The sequence below is a fragment of the Dermochelys coriacea genome, chromosome 8 (genome assembly GCF_009764565.3).
Source record: "Dermochelys coriacea isolate rDerCor1 chromosome 8, rDerCor1.pri.v4, whole genome shotgun sequence".
Taxonomy (NCBI): domain Eukaryota; kingdom Metazoa; phylum Chordata; order Testudines; family Dermochelyidae; genus Dermochelys; species Dermochelys coriacea.
In genome coordinates this window covers 56,805,402-56,819,966 of record NC_050075.1, presented here as the reverse complement: position 1 = coordinate 56,819,966, position 14,565 = coordinate 56,805,402, and positions in this window count along the sequence as shown.

The following is a 14,565-nucleotide window of genomic DNA, read 5'->3' as shown; positions in this document are numbered from 1 at the left end:
TCTTGTATCTGCACAGGGCTCTAACTGAAAGCACGAGCTGATTTCATAAAGGCTAGTGAACAGACAAGCATGATTTAAAAAAAAATGTGGTCATCCCCCATCTGGGCTGTGTTTGAACTGCTGCTTCAATATGCAATATCCTGTTACCGTTCCACAGATACAGTCACTCCTGAAAAGTTTCCTTTTAAAAAAGGGTTTGCTATATTTTTTGGTCTAACAAATGTGTTAAACCTGGAGTCAATTAGCCAAATTGATGTGAGAACTGGATTAGTTTCTGGGAAGGGTATTACTGCCCCAGCTGAGTTTATATAAGGATATCTGAACTAAGTAAGAGGGAAAATAAGCATTAAAAATTATTAGTAGATGAAAATGTAGTTAGAGTGGTATTGGTCATTAAATAATAGTTATGAGTTTAGGTCTTTTAAATTTTAGCATTGAAGAGCCATAGAAAGGGTTTAATCACAAAATAAATCTAAGTATGATCAGAGGGAGAATTATGAGTGTCAGCAGAGAGAGGCCAGTGTGTTTTGGAAGATTAAAAATGGGGTTCTGAGGAAAACCTTAATGAGTTGAGGAGAGATCTTTGCTCCTGTTGGAGAGGCTTATGCAGCTCTAGGCTTAGCATTGGGAAGATTGGGATACAAGAGACAGAGATTCTAAGGAAGGAAGAGTGTAGTTTCACAATAAGTTTTTCTGGGACTGAGAGGTCTGGTTATTGACTGAAGAGAACTAGTCTGCTCTGGAAGCTGTTAGCTTTCTCTCTCCTTCTTGTGTAGCAGTACTTGTTGCTCTCTTCTTTCCCAGAGCTGCCTGCATTTTATTTGTTGTACACAAATGTATACAAGGGGGAATTAATATTTAAGAACTCTCATATATATAAAATCCCTCTTTGAACTCAGGCCAGTAGCAGCATTGGCTTTGTTAGCAGTTTAAGAAGTATTATTATTAATTATTATTATTATTATTATTATTAGCATCCGATAAAGTGAGCTGTAGCTCACGAAAGCTTATGCTCTAATAAATTTGTTAGTCTCTAAGGTGCCACAAGTACTGCTTTTCTTTTTGCGAATACAGACTAACACGGCTGCTACTCTGAAACCTGTCATTAGCATTATTGTAATTAATTATCCTGTAATAAATATCTGAGCTGAAATAATACAGTAGTCAGATGGTCATATCCATTCTTTCTGAGAACTAATCAGTTTTATATCAATTAAGCAGACGACAGATTTGCTGCATTTCCAATTATTAAAAACACTGTTAGAACAAACCCTTTATAATGCTTCCCTCAGAAACACTGAAGAAAAAGTTTTTAAGGTCAATAAGTAGAGAGAGCAGTTTAGTTAGAGAACATTGCTCCATTGCCACAGATATAGTAGATAAAGTAATAATCTAATATTTGTGTGGAAAAACAAATCTAATAGTGCTAGCCAGACCAGCAGCGGTACTTACTATATTTGGCCCTTCCTACAGAATGCACCTTTGGACAATATTAAGCATGCTGGAGATCGGGAGTAGGAATGATGGTGGATCAATTGGCTGCTAGCTTTCAGTTTTGTATTCTGTCAGGTTTCCTTTGGAAGCTGACCCTAAGACCATTCACCTGTGCATAAATGGTAATGTTCTTTATTTGACAGGTACTAACAATATGCTAGGGCAACTTTATATCACAAAGTTGTAGCATGGAATAATTAAGGCTGCCCAAGGCTCTGACCATTCTGTACTGAAGTGCCTTATTTTGCCCAAAATAGTGATCTAAATAATACAAACTAGACCATAACTCTTGATGGATTTTATGAGGAAAAGCCCCTTTACAGAAAACATTTCATGGATGGGGTGGGGCTCTGCTAAATGTCATCTCTATAAGCTCCCAAATGTGTGGCTTTCCTGTTTACAAGCTGAATCCAAAGAGCCCACAGGTGAACTAAGCTCTCAAACTATTTCTCCCCAGTTAGGCCCAACAGGAACCATATAAATCTGAATCCATTCTATGTGATTCTCTGGCACACGGGTAGCTATACTGCCACAAAATCATCTTACAGAATAAATCATATACCCATATTATTTAAGTCTTTTTTTGGTTAATATAGCTACAGAATTATAATGAATATATCTATATATAATACATAGAAAATAATTTTGCTATAGAACAGCAGAAGAAGAGAGAAACCATGAGGCACAAGTAAAGGAGGGGAAGAGGTTCTTAAGTAAAATATAACATGAGGTACTTCTGGGGGAATTCTGCTCCACTGCATGTGTGCAGAATTCATGTCCCCTGAAGATTTCTTTGCTTCCCCACAGAAAAATGACTTTCTGACAGGGAAGCAAAGGGAAGCTGCAAGAGCAGTTAGGCACCAGTCCCTAGCTGAACAGGTACATTGTTTCAGGCACCCTGAGCAGCCAGCAGAGAGGTAAATCGCCGCGGGACTGTGGACACCCTAGCCAGTGGCTTCTACCCTGAGCCTGGATCAGCTGCTAATCCCAGCTGGGCTGGAAGCAGGGCAGGATGGGATTTCCTCTTCCCCTACAAGGAGTGGCTGGCGATGTGTCAGACCCATCCCCAGAAACCTCCCCCAGCTGCAGGAGGCTCAGCATCCTCCCTGTTTCCTGCCCCTATCGCTCCTCAGCTGCTGGGGGAGGAGGTCACTATATGGGGCACAGCTCCCCCATCCGCCCACCCCCCGTGCATCTGGACCTCCCATACCCATACCCCATACATCCCCGCCAAGCCTCACCCGGTACACCCAAAATCCCCCTAGCCCTCCATACCCAAACCCCATCCCACTGAACCTTAACCCCTGCATCTGGAGCCCCCTGCACCCAAATCCTCTGCCTCCAGACCTCTACCCCTGCACCCAGACCTGTTAGGTGGATGCAGTAAATTTTGGATGTGCTTAATTATTGCAATGAATAACTAACAGAGCACAAAGTAGGTTTTAGGAGTGTTTTCTCTTCACGTAACTAGTAATAAAATAAAGGGGAAATAAATAGGGATGGTTTGTTTTCTTCCTTTCTGTACCCAAGGTATATTCTTGACATCTCCTTTGTTTAAAAAAAATATATGTAGAGATTGGACATTTAATAAAAGTGAAGTACAAATTTCATAATATTAACTTTGTAACTGTGATATGAGACAAATAGATGAACAGACTTCAGAAGAAAATTGGGGCTGAACAATGTGAAGGAGTAGAGGAGTTTGCATCACAGCTTAGTATACACTGGTAGACATAGGCTTCATACATCCAATTTTTTATTTTCCCCTCTATTTTAACAGAGAGGCAGTTGTTCTTATTCAATATGTTGCCATGTTCCCCAGCTTTTTGCCATATTGTGTAACAGGAAGCTACTGGTACCAGCAGACACTCTAAAGAGTCAGATAGGAAATTGCATCTGCAATTAGACTAGCTAAAATAAGAATAAAAGTTATCAAACCCCATATTTCAGGACATAACTGATTGCCAGCTGGATTCAGGAAGAAATCTCCTCCCTTTCCTGTGTCATAGTATGGAATGGTTTGGTCATTTGAGGTTTTACACCTTAATCTGAATCATTAGTATCGTGGGTAGAGACAGAAACTGTACTCAGTTGACAATTGGTTCTTATATTCTCAGGAATCAGTTACAGAAAACCTGTTGATGTTCCCTAGTACAGTGCCTGTGAACATGTCTGACCTAGCCATGAAGGTATTCTCTAGATAGTCAGCTGATATTATTTTCGGTGTGTGTATATTGATACATTTGTCATAAAAATACTTTTACAGTATTCAAAATCTGCCAAATACATTACAGAATAAATAAAAAAGACAGGTCCCCACTTTACAGAGTTTATAATCTAATTTTAGCACATCAGAGAGATGTGTCTGAAGGGGAGGAGTTGATAGGATTTCTTTTCATAAGCAATATTTTATATTTTCAGAATGAGTAGCAGGTTATAGTGAGGAAAGTGATCAGTAGTGAATAATATTTAAAAATACATGCCACCCTTTAGACATACATTGTATTTCACAAACAAACCAGAAGAAATGGACTGTCAGAGTCTTATATGTTTGATTTTTAGAGGGTGAGGGAAAATATTAGAGCTGTTGATAAAAAGACTTCTAGACAGAGTTTTATCAAAGAGAACTCTCCTGAGAGGACCTGGCACATCCATGGTTGTGGATTAAATGATATACCTGAGGGACAAGTACTTAGATTATAATTTTTGACACAGAACCCATTTTAAAACTACCTGTAAATGGCAGATGCCCATCTTGCTTAAGTCCCTTAGCTTGTTCAGTTTTGATCTATTGCTATTGGGGAAGTGGGAAAGAAGTCTTAAAGACTAAATCACAGACTGCAAAAGTACAATTTTAATAACCAAAATTATATACGGAGGCCATGCTGATCTGGTATCTCAATGTCCTTTTCAAATTAACTATAGAAATTGTTATATTTTTCTGATAATTTTTCTTTCTTCCTTTTTTGGCTGCCATGATGATCATTAGCTGGCACCTGTGACCTTTTGCTTGCTTAATGTCCTGTATACATTGAAGGATAAGTGCTCAAATAAATATGTTAGTCTCTAAGGTGCCACAAGTACTCCTTTTCTTTTTTGTAATGATTCAGATCATTATGACCTGACCGGAACCTTCTCCCCAAATTCAGTATGAACTTAAATCTTTTTTTGGTGTGGTTTAAAAGTGTTTTGTCAATTTTTTCCCCCATTTACATAAAGCTCAGTATGTTTATGATTTTGGCTGAGAGCAAAAGTATCAAATGCCACCTCCTCCGCTCCCGACCCCCCCCCAAAAACATATTTAGTGTCTCCCTTAGGAGTACAACCATTAAGCACCAGAATTCTCAGGAAGCAGCCGGTTACTAGCAGACTTCTAGCCTGATTTCTCTACCAAAGTATTTTGAATGAGCTTCAGTTTCTGGGTTCTTATACTTCATATTGAACCGAACTTCCAAATATTTGAAAGTTCATCCTCCGTTAATATCAGTGACCTAGGAAAAAGAAACTAAAATACATAAAGATGGAGAAAAATTAGTAGATGCATGCCAGAATGATTAGGGAATTCTGGGGAAAGAAACTGAGGACAGTCTAGTGAAATATGACCTCTGTACTAAAGCTACAAAGAGACCAAGTGGCCCTGATGAAGCAATGTATTTTGGAAACCTAAAAACACAGGACATGCCTATCTTAAATTGTCAAATACTAGGAGGAAATACATTTATAAATAAAGCTGTGCATGTACTATTTCACAATCATTTTCAGGCAAAAGTTTGTGACACAGAGTATATGCATACATGAGTGTATTTACCTCTATTAAGGAAAGGATAAATCTGTGGCTTTGACAGCCATCAAAATTGCTATATGAAAAGATAGTCCAAGTGCAAATCATGGGTATGAATATAGTGTAAACACACTAAAGTGGTATTATAATTGTACCAAATACTGCAGTAATGGAAACATGAAAGATTCAGAAATATAATCTCAGATAATCTAAATAGCTCAAACTTCCCCATACTAAAAAGGATAATGTTTCAAGCCTATGTGGCCAAAAAGCAAGTCTTTGAGTCTGGATATACTATAAATATGCTAAAGTGATATCTATATAACTGGAAAAGGCTCTCTGTCTATTTATCAAACATCCCTTACTAAACAGGAGATTGAGTGGCTAAAAGGTCTTTGTCAAGGTATGAAGAATGAAGATCTCAGCTATCTCTCAAAAACTAAACTTCTCAAAATGGACACCAAAGTCTATTGACAAATCATAGAAATGAAGGACCTCAAGAGATCATCTAATCCATTCCCCTCCCCCCCGGCCGCCCCCACCCCCACATTCGCACAAGGATACACACAGGATTGAGTATACCTAGACCATCCACAACAGGTATTTATATAATCTGTTCTTAAACTCTCCAGTGAAGGGGATTCCAGAACTTTCCCAAGTAACCTTTTCCAGTACTTAACTATCCTTTATAGTTCAAAAGTTTTCCCTAATATCTAACTAAATCTCTTTCGCTGCATACTAAGCTGGTTGTTTCTTGTCCTGCCTGTGGTGGTCATGGAGAACAATTGGACCTCTTTCTAACAACCTTTTCCATATTTGAAGACTTAGCATGTGCCCCCTCAACTGCCTTTTCTCTAGACTAAACATGCCGGATTCTTTCAACCTCATATGTCATGTTTTCCAAACCTCTTATTTTTGTTGCTCTCCTGGATTCTCTCCAGTTTGTTCATATCTTTCTTAAAATGTGGTGCCCAAAACTGGACAGAGTACACCAGCTGAGGCCTCACCAGTACAGAGTAGAACAGAACAGTCACCTCCCATGCCTGATGTATGGCACTTCTGTTAGTACAGTCAGAATATTTTGTCTTTTTTGCAACAGCATCACATTGTTGACTCATATTTAATTTCCAATCCACTATAACCCCCCACATGCTTTTCTGCAGTTCTCATTCCTAGCCGGTTATTCCCCATTTTGTATTTGTGCAGTTGATTTTTCCTTCCTAAGTGTGGTACTTTGCATTTTTTTGTCTTTTTTTTTTTTTTTAATCTCAATCAAAGATTTGTGGTTAGTTTGATTTCTAGACCCAATCCACAAAATAAGCCAGTTGATACTGTGTTAAAGCTTTATTCCAAATGTTTTATTATTTATTTGTATTATCATAGTGCTTACAAGCCCCAGTTATGCTAGATGCTAATCGGGACCCAATTGTGCTGGGTGCTGTATAAACACAGAAAAAAGGACAGTCCCTACCCCAAAGAGTTTACAATCTAAGTATAAGAAAAGAGACAACAGATGGATAAGGACTGATCAGCTGGGGCGTACTAGGAAACAATAAGACCATATTCGTCAGCACGATAGTCAGTATTCTCAGTACATCAGCAGCCTAAGGGCTGATCTACAGAGGGCAGTTTATGTTGACCTAATTATGTCAGTGTCTACAGTACAGCCTTCCTTCCACTGATGTAAGTGCCTAACTACACCGACATAATAACTCCACCTCCATGAGAGGCATAAGGCTTATGTCTGTGTAGTTAGGGCAACCCAGTGTCTGTCTAGAGACTGGGACTCTTATGTGGGCTGTCTGGTCAATTTCATGCTGCCCGCTGTGAAATTGACATGAAAGCTTCCGCTCCCCTAGATAGCTGGGCAGCTGGACCTTGCTCCCAGCTGGGAGTTGGGGTGAGAAGCCAGGACGGCTTAGAACCCTGATCCCAGTTGGGAGCCGGGACGAGAAGCCTGAGGGGTCCCCCTTGCCCACTCTCTGCCAGGAGCCAGGCAGCCTTGTCAGTTTCATGGCTCAGGGAACAGATGGGGAGTGGAGGGGAACTGAGAAGCTCTGGCCGGTTTCCCCCTGCTCCTGGCAGGAAACGTGTGTGTGTGTGTGTGTGTGTGTTTCCCCACTCCCTGCAGGGAATGGGGAGTGGGGGGAGGCAGCCTGCCAGGAATCCGGGAGCCTGCAGCTGCTAGGCTCCTGACAGGGAGCTGCCAGAGGAACTGACAGACCAGGCTCTCAGCTCCCCACACTGCCTCTGTTAGATCACTGGAACCACTTCTGGTGAGGACGTGGACCACCGACCCAAGGCAGTGTAGACATGTACCACCGCAGTAACTGTTGTCAAGATTTTTGTAAGCATGATGGGGAAAAGGAATGTTTTAAGGAAGGATTTGAAGAAGAATGATAAAGTGACTTTGCGGATGTTTACTGGGATTTTTATCTACTCTCAAACATGAAGGACAGCATAGGAAAGAACACAAAGGTGCTTGTTTGAAAATGTAATAAGCGGAGGATGGAGGCTGATGACATGGAGCAGGTGTTGACCTTTCAATACTGAACAAGAGATGATAGGTAGGGTGGGGATGGGTCATGAAGGGCCTTGAAAATGAAGACAAGTAGCTTGTGCTTAATGTGATAGAGAAGAGGGAGAGAGTGGAGGGATGCCAAGAGGAGGTCACATGGTCAACCTCACAGGCTACATAAGTGATCTTTTTAGCAGTGTTCTGAATGGATATGAGCAGAGCAAGATGGCATTTTTCATGATGTGTGATTGCATAGGAAAGACTGATCGTAGATTACGCAGATTCTTTCTGCCAAAAATCTTTTCCACAATTCAAATGAGACTTTGGGGAGCCACATTCTCCATGTGCCAGAAGCTGGGGTATTGAGATTTGGGGAGGCAATGGTGAATGCATAGACGAATATTTCACCAGAGATAGAGTAAAGGAACTGGTATATTTTTGCCAGTGTTGTGACGGTGATTGGTTGATTTGCAGACATAGGATGTGTTGGAGAAAACAGGGAATTTAGGGTCAAGAACATGACACCAAGATTGTAGAGCAACAGTGGGTGAAAATAGGAATTGTGAATTGAGGAAATAGATGGAGATGGTTTCAGGTGCTAAAAGAGACTCTTGTCTTCAACTCATTTACCAGCATTCAGTGTGGTGACTCATCTGTACCTAGCAAAGGCTACAGTCAGATGCTTGGCAAAATTATAAGATTGATGTCAGGATACGAATAACATTCTGTTCCAGTATTGCTGGGTGGGTTGGTGAGCATGACTGAGCAATACTCAATGGCAACACCCTGGAATTCTTCAAAGGTTCTTTCTGTCTGCTGTTACTCAGCTACATCTATCAATTGGCCAGGAGACGTCACAGCAAATTTGCAGCTATTGTGACATTGAACTCCCCTTACTTTATTTAGACCAGTACATTTCAGAAATGAAATCTATGAAGGTTCCCAGATTAAAAGAAAACTCAGGACAGGTTAGTCATTTCAGCTTTACTGAAAGGCGGCAAAGTAATACGAATTTGTCCTTTCAAATCTTTATAATTTTCGCAAGAATTTTACCATCAGAATGTAGGGCCAACAGTTATTTCGGAGACATTACCTCACTATAAATGGATCAGACTATAATTGCTTTCCATTTACTAAATTGTGTATCATGCACATCTGTTGAAGAGTCCTGTTTGGTCAGTCAAAACAGTTTTGCCATTACATAATCTGCATGGGGGAGACAACAACATAGTCATTTCCCAACTTCCTGACCTTGGAATTGAAACATTGATTGCATTGAGCATTATACTTTAATCCTCTCACTACTGAGGGAGTTGCAGCCTCCTCAATGAATTTTGTCATTTTGTGTGAGGGGAAATTCTCATATAGTTGAAGGTAATGTTCTTTTTTTGAGATACCTTAAGCAGACTACACAACTATTATTTTTCTTTGCAGACCATGCAATTTTAGTAGCATTTTGTTTTTGTGGACATCCCACAGTAAGAAAAATGTACCCAATGTGGACACATCCAATATTTCTTAAAGTCCAGGTAAGCCTGTGACATATGTTCTATAGAAATATGTGTGTGTGTGTGTGTGTGTGTGTGTGTGTGTGTGTGTAAATATATAAAATGTTGTTGTGATTAGTACATACGGATATATGTGTGTGTGTATATATATATATATATATATATATATATATATATGCTAGAAAAAATAGTCTATGTATGTATTAATCAAAAGAGATGAACACAAAGGAAGTCAAATTTGTATTTCTGTCTTGGAACTAAAGCTAACCTTATACTTACTTGATGAATCTTCAAAATGCCAAAGATGCCTAGCACATATATACTGTTATACGTTTCTGAAATATCAGCTTAAATCCAGCTTTCCCAGCTGATGTATATTTTACCAGTTTTGAACGAATATCACTAAATCCTGGAAAAATTTGACTACTCCCACTAACAGCAAATGTAATTCTGTCAAATAAAAGGAAACAAGAATATTGGCATACCTCTGAAATGCACGGCCTGCCAGATCCTGTTCACATTGAAGCTGGTGGCTAACTTTCCATTCATTTGTATGAGAACAAGATCAGATCTCACATCTTGAGCATAACTGTACCACATATAATATATATACCATCTGGAGGGAGAACAGGTCTGTAAAATCCCATTTTGTCGCTTTTTCTGCTGTGAATGTCGTGTTCTACTCACCCGTAACTTTTTGGCTTGAACCCAAAAAAGTAGTTCAGCCTTAGGTATTATGGCACATGTATACATTTTCTGTAATTGTACATGTAGTGATGATTTCAGGAATATATAAAATGATTACTTTAAAGCTTTTTACATTGTAACTCTCTGTGTCTGATATCAAGGAGCACTGCAAAAATCACTCCATTTTCCATTAACCTGTCCACAAGTCTTTCTGGCAGAGTTACAGACAACATAAATGTGGGCACATTTTTGGATTTCCTCATATGTTCTGATTTACAAATACTATTTTGTATCTTTCATGGTAAAATTAATTTCTGTGGGACCAAACCTTCTATCAAACCAGAGAAAATGGTGGGGGAGGTGCTTACCCAAATACTTTTTACTTAATTCCCAAATGTGTCTGCTGGAAATTATAGTGGACGCTTGACTGACCAAATGTCATATCAACACTGTTTTTACCAACAGCACTAGCAAAGTAGTATATTTTTATTGTTTGTTTGGACAGAAACCAAAGCTGGACAACATGGATTAATGCCCCCTGAGCACATCTGGTAATAGAAGAAATCATTTCCTATTACTCTCAGAATTCGGATGATGGTGATTGTGATGACTTATTTTGCTACATTAAAATAGTGCCCAATGCCTTATGGTACAAAGAAAATTATGGTCCCTATCCCAATGCAGTCCAAGAGTCTGACCCAAAGATCATTGAAGTTGATGGATCATTGAAGTTGATGAAGTCTTTCTGTTGACTTTCACAATTCCCACTGACATTCTCATCGATGGAGCAGAGTGCACATCCGCCATGTATGCATGGAGCAGCCCCAGAAAAGAGTGTCCACTGAAGCACATCATCTTTAGTGCTACAGTCTGGCTCCTCCCGTATTCTGGGTTGTGGTGTAAATATCAGAATCTAACCCCAAACGTTTAGAGACAAATTCATATTTGGTAAATGCAGATACACTGACAATGAATTTGGCCAGTAACCTCATTTTATTTCTTAAACCTGGATAGGTCTCTCTAAAGAATCTAAACGAATGAATCTTCACACAGATAAAAATGGGCCAAACTCCTTTTTATAGCAGATATGGTGTGAGCCCTATGTTCTGATTGAAGTTGTCCCTGGTATGCTATGGAAAGGTGGTGTCATTTATAGGCATTCAGTTACCATGGTGATGTGTGATGTTCTGTAGAACATACACAGATATCTCTTTTGTCTCTCTCTCTTTAGATATATATCAATCATACATCATGGTATCCAAATACTGTGTGTGGATATATATGTATAGTGTTAAGACAGAGTTAGTTATAGTTCACATTTGGATAGGTGTGGTTCTATAAATCCATTGTGCACTATAATACTGCATCTGGTGTCCTCTTATGCCTTACCTAGTTCACACCCATAGTTCATCTTGTTTGAGATGTTGCTAACTCTTGAAGGGAAGTGTTTCTATGAACTGAGCTATCCAGTATCCTCCGCTTTCTTCAGATCACATGTCTATACATTCAAACATGAGGCTGGAGAGAATGGATATCTAGAAATCAAAAATGGAAGCAGTTGTTATTTGTTAACATATGACGAAAATATTGTGGCTGGCTGGATGAGCCATCTGCAGCCCAAGTTCCTTATACCAAACCAGAATTTTCACTGTGGCATCATTTGTTTTTATCATTTGCTCTGTTCTGCCCTCCCCTTCTATATGTTTGTCGCACTCAACAACATATAAGGGTTTATTTCTAGGTGTGTCCTGCCAGGAAGCATCAACAATGCTCTCGTAGTGGATAGTTGTGAAAAATTACACATCGCTTTTCTCTGTATATTTCAACCAATGTTTCTTCACGTCTGAGGGCATTTATTTCCCCTTGCTTTTTGGCAACAAGATTTTGGAGTAGTCATTCCTGTTTGAGTAGCACAACCTTCACCTCTATCTAAACAAAACAGAGGCCTAACAAAGTGATTTCTAACAGTAATCATACAAAAAGAAAAGGAGTACTTGTGGCACCTTAGAGACTAACAAATTTATTTGAGCATAAGCTTTCGTGAGCTACAGCTCACTTCATCAGATGTATTCAGTGGAAAATACAGTGGGGAGATTTATATACACACACAGAGAACATGAAACAATGGGTGTTACAAAAAATACTGTAACGAGAGTGATCAGGTAAGGTGAGCTATTACCAGCAGGAGATTGGGGGGAATCAAGGTGGGCCATTTTCAGCAGTTGACAAGAACGTGTGAGGAACAGTGGGGGGAGGGGGGCAGGGAATAAACATGGGGAAATAGTTTTACTTTGTGTATTGACCCATCCAGTCCCAGTCTTTATTCAAGCCTAAGTTAATTGTGTCCAGTTTGCAAATTAATTCCAATTCAGCAGTCTCTCATTGGAGTCTGTTTTTTGAAGTTTTTTTGTTGAAGAATTGCCACTTTTAGGTCTGTAATCAAGTGACCAAAAAGATTGAAGTGTTCTCTGACTGGTTTTTGAATGTTATAATTCCTGACGTCTGATTTGTGTCCATTTATTCTTTTACGTAGAGACTGTCCAGTTTGGCCAATGTACATGGCTGAGGGGCATTGCTGGCACATGATGGCATATATCACATTGGTAGTTGTGCAGGTGAACGAGCCTCTGATAGTGTGGCTGATGTGATTAGGCCCTATGATGGTGTCCCCTGAATAGATATGTGGACACAGTTGGCTACGGGCTATGTTGCAAGGATAGGTTACTGGGTTAGTGGTTCTGTTGTGTGGTGTGTGGTTGCTGGTGAATATTTGCTTCAGGTTGGGGGGCTGTCTGTAAGCAAGGACTGGCCTGTCTCCCAAGATCTGTGAGAGTGATGGATCGTCCTTCAGGATAGGTTGTAGATCCTTGATGATGATGCATTGTAATCATACAGAGTCTATAATGAATGGAAGCCTTCCAGAAGCAGGGAGGGACCGGACTTTATTTAAAATTGGGCCTGATTTTATTTTTTTGTCTCTTGAACTGTGAGTCAGCCAGGGATTTGTTTTTTCCTGATATGCCCTCTAAGTGACAGTTTTTGACAGTATAGTCTATTTGTGCATGCACAGTTTACACATTATCAATTGTGCTCACAAATGGAGATTACTTATGTAAACTGCACTTGCAAGTACATAAAAGGTTGTTACAAGGAGGAGGGATAAAAATTATTCTTCTTAACGTCTGAGGATTGGACAAGAAGCAATGGGCTTAAATTGCAGCAAGGGTGGTTTAGGATGGACATTAGGAAAAACTTCCTAACTATCAGAGTGGTTAAGCATAGGAATAAATTGCCTAGGAAGGTTGTGGAATCTCCATCATTGGGGATTTTTAAAAGCAGGTTAAACAAACACCTGTCAGGGATGGTCTAGATAATACTTAGTCCTGTCCTGAGTGCAGGGGACTGGACTAGATGACCTCTTGAGGTCCCTTCCAGGTCTATGATTCTATGAAGTAACTGAAAGATCTGAATCCTTACTGTAAGGATAGAATAAAGTGCCACTAGAGGGGGAACAAATGTTTTAAAAAGCACAGTACCATATTCCTATGCACAAAAGAAAGTGTAAGAATTTATAGCCTGAAACAAATTTAGTGGGTAGCACAAAACACAAAGTTTTGCCATAACTGCACTTGAGCCAGCCCTGTACACACTTCTGTGAAGTGCTGTATGCTACTATACAGAAGAGTTTGAGTGACAGAAGTTCATAGAACTAGTATTTCAAAATGTAGCATAAACCCTCAGCTTTCCAAATTTTGACATACTATGTTCAGCATTTACAAATAGGAGGGGTGTGTGTGTGTGTAACTTTTTCAGTGTAATAATGGGCTATGCAATTTATGTTATTAGTAAAAAAAAATACTGTAATAATTTTTGGAATTATCCTGTCCTAAATTCAAAAATTAGCCATTACCTATTATTTTTAATGGATCTTTTTTGGCTAAATAATTTGGAGGCTCTTATGGGAGAACCACAAGAGACCACATTTGGTGTTACAATGTAAGATGAACCCAGATAGCAAACTTTTTCTCATGTGTAAAAATTCTAGAGCTGAACTAATCTAGAGAGTAATCGAGGCCAGTGGAGTTGCACTGCATATGAATTGTTTAAATCCTTAGTGACTGGAAGATGTTCATTATTATTTATTGTTTGTACTATTGAAGCATCTAGGAGCCCTAGTTATGGACCCGGACACCGTTGTGCTAGGTGCTGTACAAACACACAACAAAAAAGACGATCGCTAAGAGTCTGGATGAGTGTTTCATCTGTGTGGATGGATAGGAAAGGCCGTATCTTAGATGAATCTGCAAGATTTAAATGTAGCCTGGATGTTAGGACCCAGAGACAGGTCAGAGTTGCAGATGGCACCCAGGTTACAAGCCGGAGTGATAGTCAGGATGGGGGGGGGGTTGTCTACAGTGACTAAGATAGTCAGGATGGGGGGTGGCTTGGAGGAGATGATTAAGAGCTCTGTTTTAGCTATGTTGAGCTTGAGCTCATGGTTAGACATCCGCAAGTTGATGTCGGAGAGGCAGGCTAAGATTTAGTTTGGACAGAAGGAGACTGATTGCTGTTTGTTC